The 23,372-nt window shown below is 35.5% G+C and overlaps 1 protein-coding gene across 4 annotated transcripts in view; it reads left to right on the plus strand.

The window, feature by feature from the left end:
- LRRC4C (leucine rich repeat containing 4C) overlaps nt 1–23,372 on the plus strand; it is a 548,021-nt gene that overhangs the window by 375,556 nt on the left and 149,093 nt on the right. For 3 of the 4 annotated variants that reach the window (XM_069858064.1, XM_069858060.1, XM_069858065.1), the window contains one exon: nt 19,502–19,692. The exons of the other annotated variant lie outside the window; for it this stretch is intronic. The gene's annotated coding sequence lies outside the window, so the exon portion shown is untranslated. The remainder of the gene's footprint in view (nt 1–19,501; nt 19,693–23,372) is intronic. 4 annotated transcript variants of the gene reach the window in all.

The raw sequence follows: 23,372 nt of genomic DNA on the forward strand, positions 1-23,372 counted from the left end.
GAGATGAGTTTTATGGTCAGCAGCATGATGTCTCATCTTTCAATGGCTTTCTGCTTTAGGAAGAATGCTTCAGAAAAATTTTACTGATACTGATGGTTGCTGGGATACAGCTTTTATGAGAGATTTTGAAAATTTCACCTTTAATCTTGAGATAAAGCTATAGAAGGTAGAGAGTAAAAGAGATGATGTAGATACTTGGTACAGATGAGAGAGAAAGGCTTGTTCCAAATACTAAGGTTCTTATCAGTGTAACTGAAGGTAGAACTTCTCTTTTTTCTTTATAAAAAAAGAAGAAAAAACAGTCTTGTGTTAATAAAGAGTCAGGAAATTTTTTTTTCATCGTTGACCTTTGAAATACTACAAACAATCCCCTCCTTTGAAGAATAATAAAATTCTACAAAATATTTATTAGTTTCAAGAGATAATACTTTGTTATTATGAAGTTATTTATTCAAGTAAACTAGAGAACTAGGTCAAAAAGCAGAAGTCTCGTGTATCCATCTCTTGGACATGCTTTTTTTCTTGAAGGTGCTATAATTTACTTCAAAATGTGCAAGTTTAGGGAATCTTTTCCTTGAAAGCAAATTGAAGATGGTGAATCTATCTGAAGAGTTATGCATGATCAAGCAACAGGATAGACATAAATTACCATCTATTCATTAAGTAAATAAAACATGACACCTTCAGGGCTATGACTTGAAAGTGCTGTAATGCAAATGAGTTAGATACAAAGAAAGTTAGTGGACGAAGAACAACAAATGCTCTATGCAGAAATGAAGTAACCCTGTCATATGGCATGGAAGGTAGATAATGTCCAAAATTCCATTAGAAGCCTGTCTGCCTATTCAGACATAAAAGTAGTTTTAAAATCATGCTCCACCTAACTGCAGAGTAATCATGAAGAATACTCCAAACTTTTGTCTAGAAACACTTTCATTATGGTTTCATATCTACAGTTTGCTTTCTGAACTGTTACACAAAAAGTACGTGTTCACAGGGAAGTGTTGGCCAAAGCAGTTTTGGCAAAAATGTAAATGTAATAACAATTTCACAAACTCTGGAGGGGTTTGTCACCCACAACACTTGCCTAAAAGGAAAAATTGAAAATCTTGGAGAGGAGGTAAATCAACTTCTCCCCTGTGTGTAGCTGCATAGACATGGTCCTACATCTAAATTTGCCTTCTTGGCTGAGATTTTACCACTTGATTGCCACAATGGTAGTGTCTATATAATTTTGAGAACTAAGACAAGGTGAGTCCTTAGCATTTACTAGTAAATCCTATTTTACCAGCTGTTTAAAGCTTGCTCAAAAGTTTTTGCACTTAGATTATACACTGAAAAGTACAGCTCCCCATTAGACTGCATGGGTCATAAAATCTAGCACCAGTATTTGTAAGCAGTCAAAGCTTATAATCCATTTCATAAACACTGCGCACGTAAAGAACGGCAGTTTTATGAAGAGTCAATGCATGAGTGGAGTGATTAACTGCATCTGCAGCTAATAGCTCTATGGAGCTGGCAAGTAAATTTGGTATGAAAACTTGGATATTTTTCTTTAGTTGTCATATTAATATGTCAGAATTTTCTAGCAAGATCGTTGGGGAGACAATTGTTATAGAGTTTTATAATGGGAATCTAGATGTGCTTTCTGAGATATTTTAATGAGTTTCTGCTCTCTTCTATGAATTTCTGTCATTGCAAGCTATCAACTGCTCACTTAAGGCCCAGCTGCAAAACAAACACTCAAGTCCACTCATATCTAGGAGGAATATGACTAATCTTATTAGGATACACATAAGCAGAGATGTCAACCTATATTGAGTCTATATGCTTTCTTTTCAACACATGGTGACAGAATATGGGAAGTTGCACAAGACTGGCAGGTCCCTGAGTAGCCATTTCTGGCTTCACATGGTAAGTATTTCTAATATTCAAATTCTGGATATCACCTTGAACTTACTGAACACATCGTAACCGAAATTTTGCATTCTCTGTTACATGTGCATTGGATGGATTATATTAAGAATTAAATTAAATTAATTGTTTCTAGGATTGGAATTTGTTTTGTGGGATTTCTTTTTTTTAGGCAATATTTCAGTTTAGATTAGCTGTACCTCTCCTTGAGGGACACAATATGTCAACATCTCTCTCTGCCAGTACTGTCAATTTCAAGAAAATAATAATGACTTTTGAAGGTGTTTCTTGCTGAAGGAGAATAGAAAAATGCATCTGATACAGCTAGCATGTGAGCACAAAATTGAACTGCCTATTTGACATCAAATTCCCAAATGGATAGCCTTATTTCATGCATGGAGACTTTCTGTCAATTAAAAATGTATTCATCTATTGTAAGGGATGTGGTGTGGAAAGATACTGTGAAGGAACTGTTCAGCTAGAAGTATGGCACTCCTTTTGTTCCTTTAGCATAAGTGATTAGCCAGGAGGTTTCTGCTCACTTACATTTCCACCAAAAATCTACCCTTCAAAATCTGAAACTGTAGACTTCCCATAATATCTTTCCATCTTATTGTGGTGACATATAAAACAAAGCTACTGCTGAACTTGTTATTGATTCTGTGTTGGCCTTGCATCAGATGTTTTCCCAGTACCAAAGAAGCAGTAACAAGATTATTTGGTCAGGAAAACACATTTCTGTAGAAATAACAGTGGTCAGAAAAATTGAGGTTGATTAATAATGATGGAAATTGATTGTAAAGCCAGATTTCTAAGTACTACTTTTGTCTTATCAGAAGAAAATCTATTTAAGGAAAAGAACTTCATTTTCATATAGACAATGTGTCTTATAAACTCCTTTATATACTGAGGGTTAAAGTGTAGATTAAAGTTAGGATTTTCATCCCCTCTTCTTCCTCATAAAAGATGGAGAAAGATAGAAACAGATGTTTATGTTCCGTTTCAGGAAAACTGATGAACTTGTTCTTTAGGATATGCTGTGGCTTTAATCAGAGGACCACTTGATCCTCACACTGATCACTTGATCAGACGCAGCTTGCATGTGTGCATGAATGATGCATTCTATAATGGCATGAAGGTGGTAGCAGTTGGGTAGCATATGCTACTACTCTGCTGCATGGTCACGGTGAATTTGTCCCTTAAAGCCTTGCACAAATATAGCTCCATAGTGACTGATGAGGTTGGATGTTTTCTTATAACATGAGGCTATGGATTTCCAGGGTTTTTTATGATTCTTATTTTGGACAATTGAGAAAATTAATCTAGCTCTAATTCAATTAATCCTGTTACCATAGGAAAAGGTGTGAAAAATACATAACCTTTTGTATGTTAAACTGTATTGATACCTGACATACCATATAACTGAGAAAATGCTTATCTGGTGGTTTTATGAAATTGCTTTTAAAAATAATAGGAAATGTTATATGAATTCTAAATGAGATTTAAAACCAAGAATTTGTAATGAGAAGAAGTTACTTGTCTTCATTAATGTTTCCACACAATTTTTGTAATGTTTTGATTGTTATAAATTATGGTATATATTCTGTCCAAATTCCAGTTTGGCTAATAAGTGTGTTCTTATTTCTTATGTACTTCTTCCTGTATTTTTCCTAATGAGAGAGATTATTATTCATTTTATTATCTTGCAATTGTTCTGCAGTGTTCACATGAGTACTGCGCTAAACTTCTCCTTTATTTCAGGATCAATACAACAGTTTTCAGTGTCTTGATCTGCACTTTGTGAAGCCTTTTGCAGCAAGTTGACATGAAAGCATTAGTTAAAAAAAAAAATCTTGAAGAGAGCCACAGTAATACAACACAATGTGTTAGTATTTTATATCTACTTTGATTAATCTAACTTTCTTTTTGTCATGAATAATTATTGAATTATAGCCCTGTGTCATTTTGAAGTACTTAGTTTTCTAGCTGACTCTTACTGCAGACTTAAATTGTGCAGGTCCCAGAGAAGGGAAGACACTATGTGCACCTCTGGCTGTGACCATGCAAATGGATTTTCAGCAATTCTTCTTCACCAGCCCACAGAACTGTACAAATCAGGAGGGGGCAGAACACAATAAGCAGGAAAAATGTGGGACTGGAGGAGTAGATGAGTGCAGTCAGCTGTGAAAAATACATTTACTTAAATTGTAAAATGTTGACAGAATGGGTAGATATTCGTGTCTTGGCTATAACTGAAGTTGGTCTAGGAACAAAACTAGCCTGCCCAGCAATGCTTAGCCCTTTCAATAGAATATGGATTACATTTATGGATGCTACAGTTTCAAATTAATACCCATAAGGCATAGCTAGAAGCCAAATTCCATTACTTTAGCTCTCTTAATTGCCTGTGTGATCTGTCTACATTCTCGCTTACTGGTTGTGTGGACTATGTCAGAGCAGTCCTTTATTCTGCTCCCAAAATCTGAATTTGCTGCAAAATATTGCCAAGCTCTATACTTGTGTCCATGCTGGGGTTGGAGTGGAGATAAAAAATAAATAAGAAAAAAAAAAAGAAAAAAGAAATAAGGTCTGGTAGAAAATCTCAGCCGTATTAAATAAGCAACTACAATAATCAACTTTTCTCCTTATGACAACAAATGAGGCTTCCTACGTCAATTATCTATTTCTGTAAGAAAAACAGAAAGTTAATCTTTCTGTATGATGCTGCTGCTGCATCAAGCTCTCAGGCTCATCTCACTGTACATTTTTAAAAGGCCATAGAAGATCACAGTGATGTTAAAATTCAGTGACCCTTACTTGAGCAATGATAATGTGAACTATTAACCTAGTACTAGCCTATCATATAGAGAATTAATTCTCCTGAGAGCTTCAAAGCTTAAGGGGTTCACAGTTATTTTCAGTGTGTAGGATTTTCATTTGCAAATGAGAAAACATTTTGTTATTGTACCATGGTAGAAGGATGAATGTTCACTGAAAATAAGAAAACAATGGCAAAATCAGCAACAATTTGTGTCTTAACTCTACTTACTCCATTCTCTACCTAGCCATAACCATACAAAGACATAAACTTACTCTGTTCCTCTGCTTTGCTTACTTACACTGCCAGTAATGGAGAGCATGATTATTATCAGTCACTATCAACATCTTTTGCTACCTCACATACAGCTGTATGTTTTAGGATAGAGCTTTGGAAATATAGGCTCTGCTGCTCAGATGTAGTGAAGTTTGATCGCAGTCCAAGAGGAAAGGGAAGTGTGACTCTTCTGCGACTCTAGACCACAGTCTTTTGCCTGGTGGAACAGCATACTCAAATGCAAGAGTTGTGGGACACCCATAGCTAAGACTTCATTTAAAAAGATTATACTTGGCATTTAGATAGATACTACTGTATATGAATCTCAAGTTCATTCAGAAGTTACAAAGTACATCTCACAGTAGTCCTGAGAGTATTTATTATACCTACTTGATAAAATGAGGTACAAAGGTGGACAGTCATTCTTTAACAGAGTATTCATACAAAGTCATGCACCTACTAAGAGTCAGAATTTAAGTGGGTAGTAGCTTTGTGCCCGTTCTCAAATAGGTATGAATTCCTCTAGAGGGAGACCAAAGTTTAAAGTTTCAGAAGTATTTACTGGCTGTATGTTTCTGTACTAAACTAATTCTGGCTTTGTTTTCAAAATTCATGGGTATCCACAGATTTCTCTGCAGATACTAAAAGTGGCATGTATTTTGTACTTGGTGCAAGATACATTAAACTGTAACATTGCCACCAAATAACTATTTTGAGATGTTCTATAAAGATAACCTTAGAACCATCCTTCCCTTGCCTCCTTTAAAACATTGTGTAAATGAAGAAAATCTTGTTCATGCTTAAAATGAGAGTACTACTACCTACAGGACAATACACCTCAATATGGTAATAAGAAATCTTTTATTATAATCATTGGATAAAGGGGGATGTCTGCCTCATGCAACTGATCCTTTGCATTTGTTTCACAGTGGAATCATGGGGAGAGACTGCTACTGAGACAACCAGTGTCATTTCAGCTGTTTTAAATATCAATTTTTCTTTAACAGAAGGGAAAAAATGAAAACAAGGTATTATATATAATACAGTACTACAGTGGCCTGTTGTTTCCATAGCACCTTGGAAAACAAGAGAACTGAAACAGCATGTTGAGTATGTTGGGCAACAGGCAAGGGCAGAGAACAATAAGCCAGCTTTGTTTCTAAGTGTATATAGTAAAGAAAACAAATAGCAACAATACCAGGTTTACTCATTACACAGCAGAGTGCTTAATGTTGATGTATATGTGCAGGAATTTACATTCATGCAGTTTCATTGATCTCAGGTGATTAGTGAGAATGTCCATCTTGTGGTCAAAGATGCTGGCTGAGGCTGAGAACCACAGAGTAGTGTGAAATAAGAACTAACAGCTTTGTAAGGCTTGGATGGCTTGAGTTCAGTTCCTGTCTCTGCAACAAGTTCACCTTGTAGTTTAAGAAAGTTCATTTTGTCTTGTTTGGCTCATTTCTGATGGAGAAAATAATAATAATAATAAAAAAGCATCTCTATTGTCTACTCCAAATGAATGATCAAATTACATCCAGGGGCTAGAATATCTTGTCACAATAGCACAATAATAGAATCACAGAATCATTTAGGTTGAAGAAGAACTTTAGGATCATTGACTTCAATTGTAAGCCTAACACTGCCAAGTCCACCATTAAACCACATCTTGAAGTACCACATCTACGTGTCTTTTAAATACCTCCAGGGATGGTGACTCCACCACTTCCCTGGGCAGCCTGCTCCAATACCTGACAACCCTTTCAGTAAATATTCAATCTAAACCTGCCCTGGAGCAACTTGAGGTAATTTCTTCATGCCCTGTCAGCTGTTATTTGGGAAAAGAGACAGACACCAATCATAATAGATGAGGACCATGCAAGGTGATTTTTCTCAACTATGGGTATCATAGGGAAGTCATCCAAGTATTGCAGCCTCTACATGCTGCCTGTGGTGTTGGGGACTTTCTAGCTACAGAAGGGCCTTTTCTATAGCTGATGAGATATGGTCAATCGATAGCCAAATAATTTGGTTTAAGTGTAATCTGGCTTTGCTAAACTGTGTTTAGATGAATTTCTGTGTTCATCCCTACTGCATAGTTAAATGGCCATCATAATGTGCTGTGTAATAAGGACTGGGATGTTGAAAAAATTAATATATGCACCAGTTGAAAATGGAAGAGAAAGATTATCTGAATGTGACTAGGAATTTCACAAGTTTGTCAGAACATTGAGACCAAGATCTGTCTGCTCATAAATAGCATCATTAAATTATTAAGAAATAGTGGTTTCCAGGACCTAATTTTACAGCTTGTACTATAAGACCATCTGCCAAGTAAAAGCATAGCACCTTAAGATTTATAGAAGTAGATGACTGTAGATGTTTGATACTTCTGTTTCACAGCTGTATTTCAGAAACCTTCTGCAAAGTGAAATATTGACTCTTTTTGTATGTCTCTTTTGTAAAATACTGATTCAATCTACCTTTCTGTATAATAGATGATGTCTGGATTCAAATATCCAATGCAGGTCATCAACAAGTATCAGTCTTAGTGTCATTTTCAGCAGGGCTGAGCAGGGCTGCCTCCCATATCAAAGGAGATATTATCAGAGTGTGCCACAAGAACAACCCCACCATACAACCAAACCGGAAAGTCGAATTCAATCAGAAAACTTTCATCTAAGAGTAATAGAAACTTAATAGAAACTTAATTTGATGTTAACTCTGCAAGTACCTTTAACTTTTTATAACTCTTAGTTTTTTCGGTAGTATTTTGCTGCTTTGTACATTTTACTGAACTGTCACTCATAATGTATTAAATTTGCATCAGAAGGGTTTACAAAGCTTCAATGATCTGGCAAGAAAATGTGAACTGTTTAGCATTAGACTAGATGCCTAAATGAAATATCTTGCTCACAAGATTTTTGTACTCAAAATTGTCTGACTTGTTTCTTTTGAAAGCCTTAATGAAGCTAATGCAGAAGATAGGATTTGTCACAGTGAATTCTATATTGGTTGAAGCATTTTGTTAAAAGAATATTTTATACACACACACATACACAAACACGATTTTAAAATCTCTACTCTGTAATCTAAAAGCAATTTTATCCTAGCTGCCCTTTTCTGACCATGAAAGAAGTTCACCATAAGTTTTCAGTGATGGTACAAAAGGAAAAATACCTTTTTCCTTTGTATCTGTCATTTAAGAAGAAAAATATTCACTGCTTGTCATCAGACTGAATATCTGATCTGGTAACTGAGAAACCCAGAGGAGATGAGAAGGGTGGTTGTTCTCCAGGTTTGCACAATTTAGTGTAGACATCATCACTCTGCTGTGAACTTGAAATGAATGGTGTATACACCTTCACTGTATCATGCAAGCAGACTCCTCCTCTTGTGCAGCTACTGTTTTAGAAGTGACAAATTAATATTTAAATTTTCAATAGCTTACAGTTTTCAAAAACAACAGGGAATATACACAAAGGCATCCAAGAAAACAGTATTAGTAAAAAAATAATACTATTGATCTCATCAAGGTCATAGAGATGTTGGCTTCCTATCTAGTATTAGCTGATCTGATACATTTCATACTACATACTTTACATACCAAAGATCTGAAATTTTTATTGATCCCCTGCCAGGAAGTTGAACTAGAATGAACTCAGGGAAACAAAATTAGGTTTGAGGAAGGAAGCAGTTTTTGTTACTGCTTCATTCAGATTACAAAGAATATACTGAACATGGAAAATATAGGGGACATGTAACATATATTGATTTAGCTGTTACAATGATGTCTAATGTATGAACCTGGAACATTGTTCCTTAGTCTCTCTTTTTATACATATTTTTCATGTGCAAGTTATTTAAGGTGTTGTTTAAATTTTTATGATGCTTACTACATTTCTAACACAATTTATTTATTTATTTTTAAATCGGATTTTTAAGTTGAATATTTTCTTAGTAAAAGAAAAGATAATTTCTTCCTTCTGCCAAATTGTAAAAAAGAACTCTAAAGGACTAAAAACCAAAAGGGAAACAAAACAAAAAACCCACCAAAACTCATAAAGGAGAAAGAAAAAGAATATGTTGTGGCAGAGGGGTAGCTACATTTTTATTTAAGACTGATTTATAGTAGCTTTTGTAAAATTAGAGATTTATGCAGATGTGTTAAAAAAAAAAAGATAGTTGTACTACAATTGATTGGAAAACTTCCAAAACAGAAGGAAATTGAAAAGTTAATCAAATGTCAAATGTCATGATATGCAGATACTTTACCATTACGATGCTTGATTCTGTGATATGCTCCACGCGTATATTTACACATTTTTATTCCTTAATTTACACCTGTCATTTTTTTTTAAAAAAAAAAAATTTTTTTGCTTATTTAAGTGTTTTCTTCTTTCTTAGAGTATCTGTAGTGCAGTGTATGCAGTCAAGTTAATAAGACCAAACTTCTTTTTCCAAATCTTAAACAGATCTTTGCTATTCTTCTGGTGCTTTTGTAATAATTTCATAATTTGTTTATGTTTTCATAGATAAAATATGGATTTATTTGAGCCTGTTCCCATTATGTATTAATGCTGATGTGTCTGATGTCTGTTCATAGAATGAATGTTTAATTGAGGACAAGGTTTCATTTTCTTATCTTTAGGTTAAAGCACTTGCCTTTCAATTCAGTATCCAGATACTAATTACACCAGCAAATGTTATCTCCTTTATTTCAGTGAGAGTAGAGTTAGGAACTTGTTCCACACAGGAGTTTTTCAAAGGTTTTATTTGCCAAAAGAAAGTGCTGGAAGTGGATAAGGAAGTTAATGAGATAGCATTTGGTATGATCTTCACAAATGTTCTCGTTGGGAGCTCAGTTCTCCTCTTGCTTGAAATCACAGATATTGCCTAGAATCATTAATTATATGTCGGTTAAACAAAAGATTACATAGGCCTATGTAACTTGAGATAGAGATGAGTGTATAAAATAGCTAAAAATGATTCTTCTCAGTTGATATGACTTTTACTGGATCAGCTACAATAATTTTTCCATCAACAAGAAGGGCTCAACGTCACTGTGAAGCTGAACAGGCAAAACCCGGACATTAGTTGAAATATATCAAGGGGAGGAATCCCAGACTTCTGGAAGTGGTACGGGTATTTCTAGGAATACTTCTAAGGATACTTTTTAAATATTTCCAGGAAGTTCTGTTTTGTGCTTCTAGAGATACTGTTAGAGAAGGTCTTGATCATGCTCAGTATTAGCTCTAAAATAAGACTAACACTGTAGATGTCACATTGGTAATCTTTACGTAATGGTCAATTGCAACTTGGTTAATTATATTTTGCTTCTGTAATTTTATTCTACTCTTTCCATTGATTACAATGAGTGGAGTCTTTCTTCCTTATGCAGTCTGCTTGGTCAACGGAAAGTGAGTATGAAAGATTCTCAGAGTAGAGCAGTAGAGTTTTTCCCTTATTTTGTTCTTCTAAAAATATCTTTCATGTAGAAGAATGTTGACAATGATGTGACAAGGTTTGGGAAACTTGTGGGAGTCAGGTAACCGCATAATTGTGATATCATTACAGTAGGTCAACTCATCTTTCTGTGCAAATATGGCTGTTCATTTTGTATCTACAAATGCTGAACAGAAGACACATGTTAAAATCTAAAGGAGTAACTAATGCTCTGGGGAAACAGAGAGAAGAGCCTGCCATTGCTCTTTTCTTCTGCAACGAATCACTAACATACGGTGAAGGGAATACGCAGTAAATTTAATTAATAATGGGTTTTTTTTCACCTTTCAGCTTCTGAAAGATAATATTCCTCCCATTCTATGGAGTTTTATTTCATTAGTCGCACAAAGAGAAATAATGTTTTATTTAACCATGTCAAAACCAATCTAAACTCTCTGCTATTTACTTTCCTTTCTATAAATTTTTGCGCATTTTTAATTCCACCCCACTGGTTGGCAAATCAACCGTTGAAGCTATTGTTGCTCTGCAATGTATTTCAGTCATTTCTAATAAACCTCAACTTTAAGATGATTTATTATTATTTCTGTACACTATTAAAATGGATTTGCTGCATGGGCTGGGTTTCAGCCTTTAATTACCAGGAGTAGATATGTATAAATTGAAGAAACAAACAAAACTAGCTCATTAGAATCCAGACAGTCTTTAATCTTGCATTTTTTTGTGAGGAAGAACTATACTTGAGGGAGAATTTTATGCATTTAAAAGAATGTTATCCTAAAATTAGAGTAGCAAATACACTGGAAGCTATTTTAATAGGATTTTTTATTATAAAACCTATTTTTATTCATGTTTGAAATTAACCGTGAAATATTCTGTGGTTTATTTCTTAAGATTTATGAACATGGATAAATTTGTTTTGTAAAATTCTGTACATTAAAGATCAATTTAAGATTTAAGCAAGAAAGTTCTAAAAGGTTCAAAAGTAAAGCTACTCAATATATAATTAAACTATCCTATAAAAATATTGTGTCATGGAACATCCTTTTCCTTTGAATTTCTTTGTTCAAATACAATAAGGAATTAACAGTTCTCATTTTCTGAAAGCCATATCAAAATTATCTTGCTCATTTTTTTACAGAAAATAATTACTATCAAATGAAAGAATGCTCATTTGCATTGTTTTTTACAAATCAGTGTGAAAGACAGTTGAGTCCATGATATTCTCATCCTTGAGTTCTTAAGGTTTTTTTTATGTCAGTTACTCTTTTTTAAGAATTCTTCTGTTCCTTTGTGTGACTGTTCCTTGTAACCCAACAACTTCATGCCCATTTTTCATGGGCAGGGAAAAAGATTTTCAGTTAGTGTAATGACTGGCAGGTGAACAGGCTTTTTACAATATCACTCCTTCAAGCTGAGTTTACTTTATATAGAAATTGTTCAGGGAATGTCAGGTCAAAGTGAACAAATTCATCTATTCATTCTTTATTCCTGCTTGTGTTTAGAGACTCTCAGTTTCTAAAGTAGATAGTATTTCATGTTCCTGCAAAGTCTTTCACAACAATTAAACTTTCTTAGAAGAGCTAACGAAGTCTTTAAAATTACTTTCATCATCTTTTAAAGGGAGGAGCTATTCCAGTAAATGATGTCTTGCAAAATTTCTTTGAAATATTCACATTCTGTCTGTACTACACTAAATTAACCATGTTTGTCTTAAATACTAACACTGTATGGCCTGTTTACTAGAATTTGGTATACTTCAAAGATATCATTAGGCAAGCTTGTATTGCTTTTTAATAGCTCACGTATTTGAAAAAAAAAAATAGTTATTTTGTCCTTACAATGTTGCTTTACAAGAAGTTACAGCCTGCAAACGGCCAGCTGACACTGAGGACAGTTTTTGTAGAGACGGTCTAATATTCATGAATCTTCATCTTTGTGATAAATCCCAATTGTGTAGGATTTGGGTGTAAAGTGGGGTGTAGTAGAACAAATCTGTTTTGGTCCTGAAAATATCCTTGGCACTTTATGACTCAGTTTATCTATTTTTAAAAAGTAGATGATGAAAAGGTATGCTAATAATTATTTTTTGCTTCCAGTGTGAACTTATTTCAATTACTAACAATAATTGTACTAGATGGGTATTTAAATTTATCACCCCTTCTGGTAAGTTCACAAATTAACAGATGTTAATCTGCTAAGATTGTTAACACATCTTGAGAGATCGTGTATTGTGATTTTAAGTCTCTCCTTATAATATTCTACAACTTGTACTCAATAGGAGATACAAATGCAAGATAGATTGAAAATGGACTACAGGTACAGACTAGGCCATGTAAGAAAAGAATCTCATGCAGATTTTATTTATATGTCAGGTGACTTTCATAGCAACCATAATAATCAACTGGCAATCCATATTTTCTGCATCAAATTAAAGGCTTCATAAAGGGATAACGGCTAATTTGTTAATTTATAGTCTACCTTTTATTGTTCTGTTAGGTTTTCTGTGCCTTTATTATGAGGTATCTTTTTCAAAGCAGATAGTAGTAGTGGTGAAGGGAACCTCCTTGTACATTTCTTCAAAAATTTGTAATGTCCTCCTTCACATTGATGACATGTTCCCCATAGGATGAACTTGGTCAGTATCTGACCTTAAAATCTCAGAAATGCTAAGAGCAGATAATAAAAAAATTTAAGATGTAGGTAAGCGCAAAAAGAATGATTAGAGGCTAGAGAATTATTTTACATGTAAAGGTTAAATGAGGTAAATACATAGTGTATAGCTTAATGAAATTAATTGAATTGGGGAAAAGGGATCAAAGGGAGAGGCATAAAAACCTTCTTAATGTCTGTAAAGGATATAAACTGCAATGCCTGAAATATGCTAGTTAGTCACAGACTCCGTGTGGACAGTGCAGAGAATTATTTGCAGTACTCAGGGCATAAAGAGAAAAATGTTATACTGTCTTTTAGGAAACAGAAGATATACAAAGTCTGTTCAGCTTAGCATCAAAAGATGATGTGGAAAACAGCAAATCATTTTTTGTTTTATGATAGACCTTTCACATGTGCTAACTTGAATACAGACAACTATTCTGATATTTTATATTATGAACCAAGGACAATCAAGCCCAAATACAAAAAAGTTTAACAGTAAAACACATGGGTAAGTAACACTGCCAAACAGCCTTTGTAGTGGAACATGATTGTGATGGACCTATTTAATGGATTCTTTGGAACTGGGCATAACCAAGTTGAGGCCCAAATTTGGATTAAATGCTCCATATCTTTTGTACAGAAGCTCAATTTTCAGGTTCAAAGTCTTTCCCAAACCTGATACAAAACTATTTTAACACTATTTCTCTAAATGTTCCACCAAAAATGTTAATTTTTCCATCTCAAGTTTGATTACTGTACCAAGGCCACTTCATTTTTCTTCCCTAAAGCATCTTCCTAGCTCTGCAAAATGCTATTTAAACTTAAGGAAAAAAAAAAATCTCAGGGTCATTAAACAGTGAAACAGGTTGACCAGAGAGGTTTTGGAGTGTCTGGCCTAAGCAACCTGCTCTGACTGACCCTCTTTTGAACAGAGAGGTTAAGATGAGTTGATTGCCAGAAGTGTCCTCCAATTTCAAATATTTTGTGATTTTTTGGACTTTGTCTTCCCTAACTGAACAACGATTAGAAACTTTTTGCCATATTTTGTTTTCCTCTGATGAACGCCATTTGCAGTAAATCCACTGCATCCTTTGCTTAAAATATTTCTTTTAATTTTATTGTTTAATTCTAAGGTCTGTGTAAACTTCAGCATAAATACATTAAACATTATTTTAATGGTACAGTCTTTTAGTATCTTGTTGAATCATAATGCAACAATCATTCTTATTTTGTCCAGCTAACTAACTGGTTTGTTTTATTACTGGATTCTCTATATTCAATAAGTGTGTACATTTGAATATTTTCTCATGTCAAAGTAAAATTATAAAAGTAAGACTCACTAATAGTTCTGTTTTCTATAGTTCTTGGTTTCTATAGGAATAAGTGTAATCAATGGCCTTTCTGCATTCCAATCGCCTGTGTTACCACCAGAGAGATACACAGTCTGAAAAACATGCAGTTAACTTTCAGAAAATGAAGTTACTTAGATGAGAATGAACTGAAGTTAGAAAACTGATTATGGTTTAGGTCAAATCAGAAGAGCTGGTCATTTCTGATACACTGAAGAGATGATTTACCTTTACTTTATAATTCCTTGATTTCAGATTCTGCTCTGAATAAGTACATAGGCTGAATTGAAAATTTCCTAGTACAAATATTTACAATCTACCAATTAATTTTGGGAAAGATATCTCATAGTCAGCCCATTTGCTAGTCTATTTCCAGAGAGAAAAGCAGAAAGGAACCTAGAAGTTAAAAAAAAATATAAAAAAATCTGGGTGTGAACACCTAGGACAGTAATATTTGCCTAACATTAGTAATGGTATTATGGTGTATAATCTGCCAGGCAAGTTTTTTCCCTGAAACACCTTGGTCTGTACTAAGCATAGTACAAATATGTACAGTATACTTTTCTCACTGTGCTAATAAGATGTTCACGGTCTCATATACAGTAGATAAAACTGTTTCAAAGATCAGGGTTCAAATTATGCCTTGTTTTTAGATCACCGAGAACTACCTTCATCTGTTCCTGTCTTATGTAGAAGGAATACGGAGAAAAGTATTTTTCAAAAAGCCTGACTTTCTTGAAGGCAGGGAGCCATCTGTCAAAGAGCTGGCTTTGCTAAGTGTAGTTTCCATGAATGCTGTCCTACTGAGCGACAGACTTGCATCTGAGAATGATAATAACAAAGATTAATGGCTTTTGCCCTGCTTTAAAACTGCCCTTTCTAAGACCAAGTTCTCTGAGAATGTTAGGCACTCTAAATTCTTTGAGTAACATCCATTGAAGCAACATGCTAAAAGATCACATTAAGTAATGAAGCAAATGGAAAAAATATACAAAACATTGAGGAGGTATGTTCATCTTGATCTTCTTGTCAGAAAGAGAACTTTTTACGTAAATAATTAGATATCTTGATTGTAAGGCTTTTAGAGAATCTATTATTCAGCTTATGAGAGAGGGAAGTAGTCTACCTGAACATTATAAATGCCTGCGGTGGAAGGAAAACTAGGTAATGTAAGTTATCTTTTGGCTCAGTTCACACTTTCCAACACGCAGTCAGTTATGATACTGTTGATTTCATTTTGTATTTCTTCCCAAGAGGGCAATATCTTTCTTCATATATAAATGTGTTTAAAGGAAATAAAATAATTGATTTAAAGAATTCTGAGGAAATAGTTTTAGAGGCAGACAGTTCCAACTGGAGTTTTCAAGGTAGAAAGTAAATTTTTTTTCAGGGCTGTACATCTTTGGCTTGTATTTCTAGGCTAGTAGTTTCTCCAAGACCTGTGGCTTTCTAGTGGTTTACAAAGGAAATGCCAAAACCTACAATTGTTCCTTTTGCCTTCAATAACTAAAATCAAGAGGCAAGGCCATGGTTTTCTCCCAGAGGTAAAAACAATTAGAAAGGTGGGTCAACTGGCACTTGCATTTCAGTAAACACTCCTCTCTCCAAGTCATTATGAGGCCAAAGCCTTTCTAAGAGAGAAGATGCAAGGCTTCTTGGACAATCTTTCACAACAATCTGAACCTGTGTGTTGTCCAGATTCCAACTCTAGTAATTATATTCTACCTATTTACATAATTTGCTTTGCAGTTTCAGTTGACTGTTTTTTCTTTTTCACCATCTGTCCAGAAGTATGCTATTATGACCAGTGCTATTAGCCTGGTGTGTTGGTGTTTTCCAAATGAATTTCACCTTAAAGTAGCATATTCTTCCCTGAAGCAGAACACTAAAACATCATTGGTCTTCCTAAAAGAGATACTTTGTTATAGGAACTCAACATCACTTAAGGGATCTTGTTCTGCCTGGGCAGGATGACAGTTATCTACTGCTAATTTTACTATAGTAAATTTTACTATAGTTGTCTAGTACTAATTTTAAGCCAGCATTTTTTGCAAAATTGCCACCGTACCTCTCAACAGTTAACACATCATAGGATTTTCACAGAATCACAGAATCACAGAATAACCAGGTTGGAAGAGACCCACCGGATCATCGAGTCCAACCGTTCCCATCAAACACTAAACCATATCCCTCAGCACCTCATCCACCCGTGCCTTAAACACCTCCAGGGAAGGTGACTCAACCACCTCCCTGGGCAGCCTGTTCCAGTGCCCAATGACCCTTTCTGTAAAGAATTTTTTCCTAACGTCTAGCCTAAACCTCCCCTGGCGGAGCTTGAGGCCATTCCCTCTTGTCCTGTCCCCTGTCACTTGGAAGAAGAGGCCAGCACCCTCCTCTCTACAACGTCCTTTCAGGTAGTTGTAGAGAGCAATGAGGTCACCCCTCAGCCTCCTCTTCTCCAGGCTAAACAACCCCAGCTCTCTCAGCCGCTCCTCATAAGGCCTGTTCTCCAGCCCCTTCACCAGCTTTGTTGCCCTTCTCTGGACTCGTTCCAGAGCCTCAACATCCTTCTTGTGGTGAGGGGCCCAGAACTGAACACAGTATTCAAGGAGCGGTCTCACCAGTGCCGAGTACAGAGGGAGAATAACCTCCCTGGACCGGCTGGTCACGCCGTTTCTGATACAATCCAAGATGCCATTGGCCTTCTTGGCCACCTGGGCTCACTGCTGGCTCATGTTCAGTCAGCTGTCAACCAACACCCCCAGGTCCCTCTCCTCCAGGCAGCTTTCTAGACAGACTTCTCCTAGTCTGTAGCACTTTTGGTGGGTGTTCCTATTTCTAAAAAGCACGATCATCGTGAAAGGGCCACTTATTATTTTGTCACATGGAGAGATCAGTGTCTGGAATGGGCTGTCCATTTTTCATCTGATTTTGTGAGCTGAATATTTGTGGCAGTTTCATTTCTATACTATTATTGTGCAAACAAAGTTAGTTGACAGAGAAAGATATCAGCACATAATGCACATACAAGAACTTCGAATGTAAAATGTTGGTTGGTTCTCTAAATGTTGCCAGTTATGAAGAATTTTCAGCAGGGGAGCAGTACTTCTGCAAAATAAGCAGCCAGAATTATAGACTATATTCTACATATCTATTACTGTGTGTGGAATAAGTATAACTTGTTGGGATACCTTATAAGTTATTGCAGGCCTAAATTACATTCGTCTGCACAGTATAAGAAATAATACACACTGATGAATCACAGAATCACTAGGTAGGAAGAGACCCCCAGGATCATCGAATCAAACCATTCCTATCAAATACTAAACCATGTCCCCCCGCACCTTATCCACTCATCTTTTAAATACCTTCAGGGATGTTGACTCAACCACCTGGGCAGCCTGTTCCAGTGCCCAATGACCCTTTCTGTGAAAATTTTTTCTTCTGATGTCCAGTCTGAACCTCCCCTGCTGAAGCTTGAGGCCATTGCCCCTTGTCCTGTCCCCTGTCACATGGGAGAAGAGGCCAGCTCCCTCCTCTCTACAATCTCCTTTCAGGTAGTTGTAGAGAGCAATAAGATGTCCCCTCAGGAGAGACACATTGCATCATTGCTTACAGCACTTACACTAGAGATAAAAGCAAATGTAATTCTTGTTATAGCTTGGTCTCTTCACTTCATTCACCTCCATCCTTGTTCCATCCACTTTTCTGAGCAGTTGCTAGAGCTTTTAGTGCTTCATCTTGCTGATGAGTGTAGAACAAAATTAAGAAAAAGGCTAGTGATGGAGAAAGGATATAAAAAAACTGACTAAATTAAGATGTTATATAAATTGGTTAATATGTCTTAACATTAAATAATTATTTTTTAAGAATTCAAACAAATTAATGTTTGTGATTTCAACAACTTCATCCCATTAGGACATACATCTTCATAACAAGCTGCTAGCTGCAGATGGTACAAAATCGTATGATGGACGTAACTTGAGAGTATACTTCTTGTAAAAGCCTTTTCCATGTATGAAAATAATTTCTGTAGATGCTCTATGTGCACACACATATTTGATTATTTTTACATATAATACAATTACGTATAGTATAGTATTGGAATATGAATTTTGAACTAAAAAAGTTACAAGTTCTCACCTAATGGCCATGACATTTATTTTTGATAGAGTAGATATGCAGTTAATAAAGACTCACAGTAAGTCCCTGATAAAACCAACTTTTTTTCCTCAGGACACTATGATTGCATACCCCTTATCATTAATCTTCCTGAGGAGAAAAAAAAAAAGTCCTGAGTTTTCTGTTGCTAATGAAGGTTGCAATATATCTCTCTGTTATTTTTATGTGCTCTTCCTTATTGTAGTATCTTAGCATTCCCAATACCAATGGGGAGATGGAATACAGTGAAATGAAATTCAAAATTACAGAGGAAATCTACAACAGACTTAAATGAGTAACCGAGATTTTTTTAGTATAAAGTTGTCTATTTATTGTAAGAAAGAAGCACTATCTGAAGTAAAGAGCTCCTGCATAACCTTTTCAGAAATCCTAACAGGATGTTAATACATGGAAAAACAAAGTATGGTATCCCATAATTATAAAGGTTCCCTGCTTAAGGATTTGGCCATTGTAGTTGTCTTCAAGATAACTCAAGCTACCTCTTTAAATGATTTTAATAAGTACTCTGTTAAATAAGAAAAACTATGTTAGATGATTTCTTTATTCACTACTGCAGATTATATTTTTTTGCTATCATGTTGAGAAATGACCCTGAAATTTGCCATCCCGTAAGCCTCCTATCTTTGAACATTGGTTCTGCTATCGACACTAGGTATTGAAGATTACATCTGGTATTTTGCTGTTACTGGAAGGTTCTTGTGTTTTTCAGCACTGTTATGTATTTTTCCCCTCTATGATCAGGATTAATGCAGATCTTGATTTGTAATAAAAGATAGAAAATTAAAATTTTAGTAGCTCATCTGTATCCTCATTGTCATCTGCATTTCTCCTTTACCCTTAGGTCATACTGTTTGGTAGACTGTGGACATGATTTTTTATGAAGCCTTTTACCTTCAGGGGCTCCCACAAAGCTCTGCACACATATCGACTGGAGGTGTACAGGATCTGAGATGGGGATCTCTCTGGATCATAGAGAAATACGAAAGCATATCCCAAGAACTGGATTTTATGGATCAAATCTAGTACAAGAAGGTAGCTATATTCTGTAGCCAAAATACTATGAGGACCAAAACTTTTGAATTTATGGTACCAAATCTATAATCAACATAAAGCATTGCCCCCTCAGGCTGCAAATAGTTGTAGCCATTTATCGTTTGCTCTAGCAGCTACATGAACTATTTCAGTGTTGGAATGCTACAGCTGTTTCTTTGCGCTGAACATTATTTCAAAATAGTTTAACTGAGGAAATAAAGAACCTGCTGAAAATGTAATCAGCTTCCACAGACTATAATGTTCTGAAGACTCTAGAGTTAATGATAGCTATATTTTCTCAAAAGGCATGCCATTTCAATAACTGCATGTGGCTAGAGATGAACCTGAGATGAAAGAATTGTGTACATCAGAGGTCTTAAGTGCCAAGCTTAGATGATGGCTTATACTGTTACTTTGAAAAAAAGACTCCACCCTGGCCTGTATCTTGCTAACATTGCATTCAAAAATTCAGTGTTTTTTGTAAAGTTTCTATCCGAGTAAAGCTAAGCCTTCTCTAGCACTGTTTTACAGTCTGAGCCTGAGGCAGTATTACAAGATGATGACAGCAGTCTGCAGCAAAGGTAGCATATTGTTTCTATGAAATTACTTGGATTTTAAGTCATAGTACAAGCAAAAATACTATTACAGCATTTCTAGTAGTATTCCTTTTCCTCTTGCTCTTAGTAACATTGATTCAATTTGGTTAATCTGCATCCTAGTATATTTCCAGTGGCATAATTATTTTTTTGCTAGACCTTTGGCCTGGCAGATGTGCTTGAATAGTAGTGTTTCCTGGATTCATTTTTGGCATCAGGCTTTTATCATGTCTCCAGTTCTGATGTTTAAGCCAATTTAGTAGTTTATTTTTCAAAGCATGGAGACTTGTTTATGTTAGTGATCAGCACCAGGCACTTAAGAATCTGGAAGCTGTCTCTAGAACATCCACCTCATGTTGTCTAAACTGGAAATTACTTCATTAAAAATAACTCGGTCTCAATTCAACTGTTTCTGTGCAATAGAAAGGCACCAGTGTCCTATTAGTACTTACATTACGCACCACATTTGAAAATGTTATAACTCAGGTGGATTTTCCTCCTTGGAGCCACATATATCACTCCTGACTCCGCTCTTTCTATCTGTATATGTCAAATTGTTAAATGATCTTCAGATTACTTTGGCACGTTTGCAACCTCCCACGGAAAAGATAAAGAAGAAATTATACTTTTTTTTTCCCCCAGAATCTTATTTAATTTACCCTGAAACCAATAGTGTGAATTGACATCAAGGCTATGGAGTAGGGCTGCCTTGTTAGCTAAATATACTATGAAACTTTTAATTACCTGATGCTTCACCACTATACGTCACTACATGTGGTATACTAGGAAATGGCCAATTTTATGTTAAGTTTCATATATAGTGGCCAAAGATGGACAATATAATGTGAACCTTTTTTAAAATATGGAACTCAATGGTGATTATCCAAGATTTTAATAACATCTTCCCTTAGCTACTTCATAATTTTTCATGAATTAATATTTTAAAAGACAATGACACTTACTAAATAGGTTTTTACTGTGTTATACAGCAAGGAAACTGACTATGGGTGGTATAGAAAATCATCCAGGGTGAGTGAAGCTCTACTGAAAGAGATCTAAAAATGTCAACCAGATCATCTCTATCTTCAAAACTAAGACCAAATATACAAATTCCTGATGTGTATTTCTCTAATACATTCTTAAAAAACCCTCCTAGACTTCACAAGAGCCCTAGGTTGACAGCTAGGTCATCTGAAACATCTCAGAGCCTGATTTAATTACCTGTTTTTTTTTAATGTTTGGACTTTTTTCCAGTTGTAGCCTTTTCATTTGTTCCTAACTAATGACATAATAAGTTGATGAAAGTTTGATCTGATGATATTCTCAAGAGCACTTTATCATTGTCTATTCACAGTGTTTTTATGACATTTAATAGTTCTAAGCGTAAATTATATGTATTGTATCCCTACAGACATGCTTTTTAACCTGAGGTCTTGGGTGGGAGGAACACAGGGGCTAGTGGGGTTTCCTTCCCTTGAAATACAAAAAAAACGGTTCAGTCTCTAATAAAATATAGGGGAAACATATTACTACTGTTAGTTAGAATCAATCATGCCAGGGCCATAGCAATCAGTAGTTCATGACTGAGATTAAACACAGATTTTTTTCAGTACTAGAGTGGTAAGGACTTTTTTGGTTGGTTGGTAGAATGGTTTTGTGTCACATTCTGTAATACAGAGCCTGAATCACCCTCTGGGGCCATGCAGTGAGATGCTTGTAAAGAAATGTTGGGATGATCTGGTTTGAGCTAAAGCAGAATCATTTTTCTAACTTCAGCTCAGTCTCGTCTAAGTAACTTCATTTTCTAAAAGTTAACTGCATGTTTTACTCTCTAGCGGTAACACGGAATTGGAATGCAGAAAAAGCATTGATTATACTTATTCCTATATATAAACCAAGGCTATCCTTGAGCTGATGGGCTGCTGTAGGTCAAAGAAGCAAAAAAGGCTGCAGTTGCGGGAGGGGTGGACAGGACGGGTGACCCTTATCTGACCAACAGAGTATTCGATCCTATATATGTCGTACTCTGTATAACACTGGGAGAACATGAGCATCTCACTTTCTGCTTCCATGACCAGTGAGGACTTTGTCTGTTTGCATCTCTTTCCGGATCCATGCATTCCTGAATAAAGTTCTTGGCCCCAGCTCCCTAATAGACTTGGATCCTCCCCTTGTGCCTGCTCTGCAGCATCTGTGGTGATGTGCAACCATCAAGGGGTGGGCATTCAATTATTACTATTACTACTACTACTATTATTATTACTATTTGTTATCATCGTTATTACAATCATCATCATCATCATTACTATTTTAAACATGTTTTAGTTTTATTTTCTTGTCCTCAAGTCTTTTCCATTTTCTCATTTCCCTGGGGATAGGGCAGAAGGGAATCGGGATCCAAATTGCTTGATTTTAGCTGCCAGAACTGGAAGGGCTGAGGCTAAACTGTGACATTGGAGAATTGTGTAAACAGGAGAACTAATGTAAAAACTCTGTTATAGCTTACACAACAAAAATTCTGATGATATAGTGTTCTTCCTAACAGGGTTTTCATGGCCTTTTGGATTAATTAACGTTCTGTCATCTTTGTAAATGGTTCTTACATGCTTTAGTTCACTGGAAAGCTTGTGAGACAATCTGCTGGAATTCTGGCTAAAGATAATTGTATCAGTCTCCAGAGCTCCAGTTTAGATAGCATTAAATGCACTAAGCAACACAGTTTTGCATTAGAAGTCAAGCTTATGAAATATTATATTTTTATTTTTATATGCATTTTCACTTACTCTCTGTTCACTCTGTGTGAAATGGTAACTCATGTTATCTCTGTAATGCACATTCTTTCACTTCTTTGGGTCAGGTTTCAATTGAGATCCAGATGTCAAGAGTTTATGTGGAGCAAATAATTCATTTTTGTTTTCTGGTCCTTTCCTAGATGAGCTCCCTGTCAAGTCCTGACAACTTGTGAAGATTGTAGATTTTGTGACAGAAGGCATAGCCCTGATCTCACAAAAGTGAAAATGTGTATGACGACTACAACGTATGATTTATTAAATGGCTGTGTGACTGTTAACCATTAGATCATAT

This window comes from Phaenicophaeus curvirostris, chromosome 5 (genome assembly GCF_032191515.1).
Source record: "Phaenicophaeus curvirostris isolate KB17595 chromosome 5, BPBGC_Pcur_1.0, whole genome shotgun sequence".
NCBI classification, from domain to species: Eukaryota; Metazoa; Chordata; class Aves; order Cuculiformes; family Cuculidae; genus Phaenicophaeus; species Phaenicophaeus curvirostris.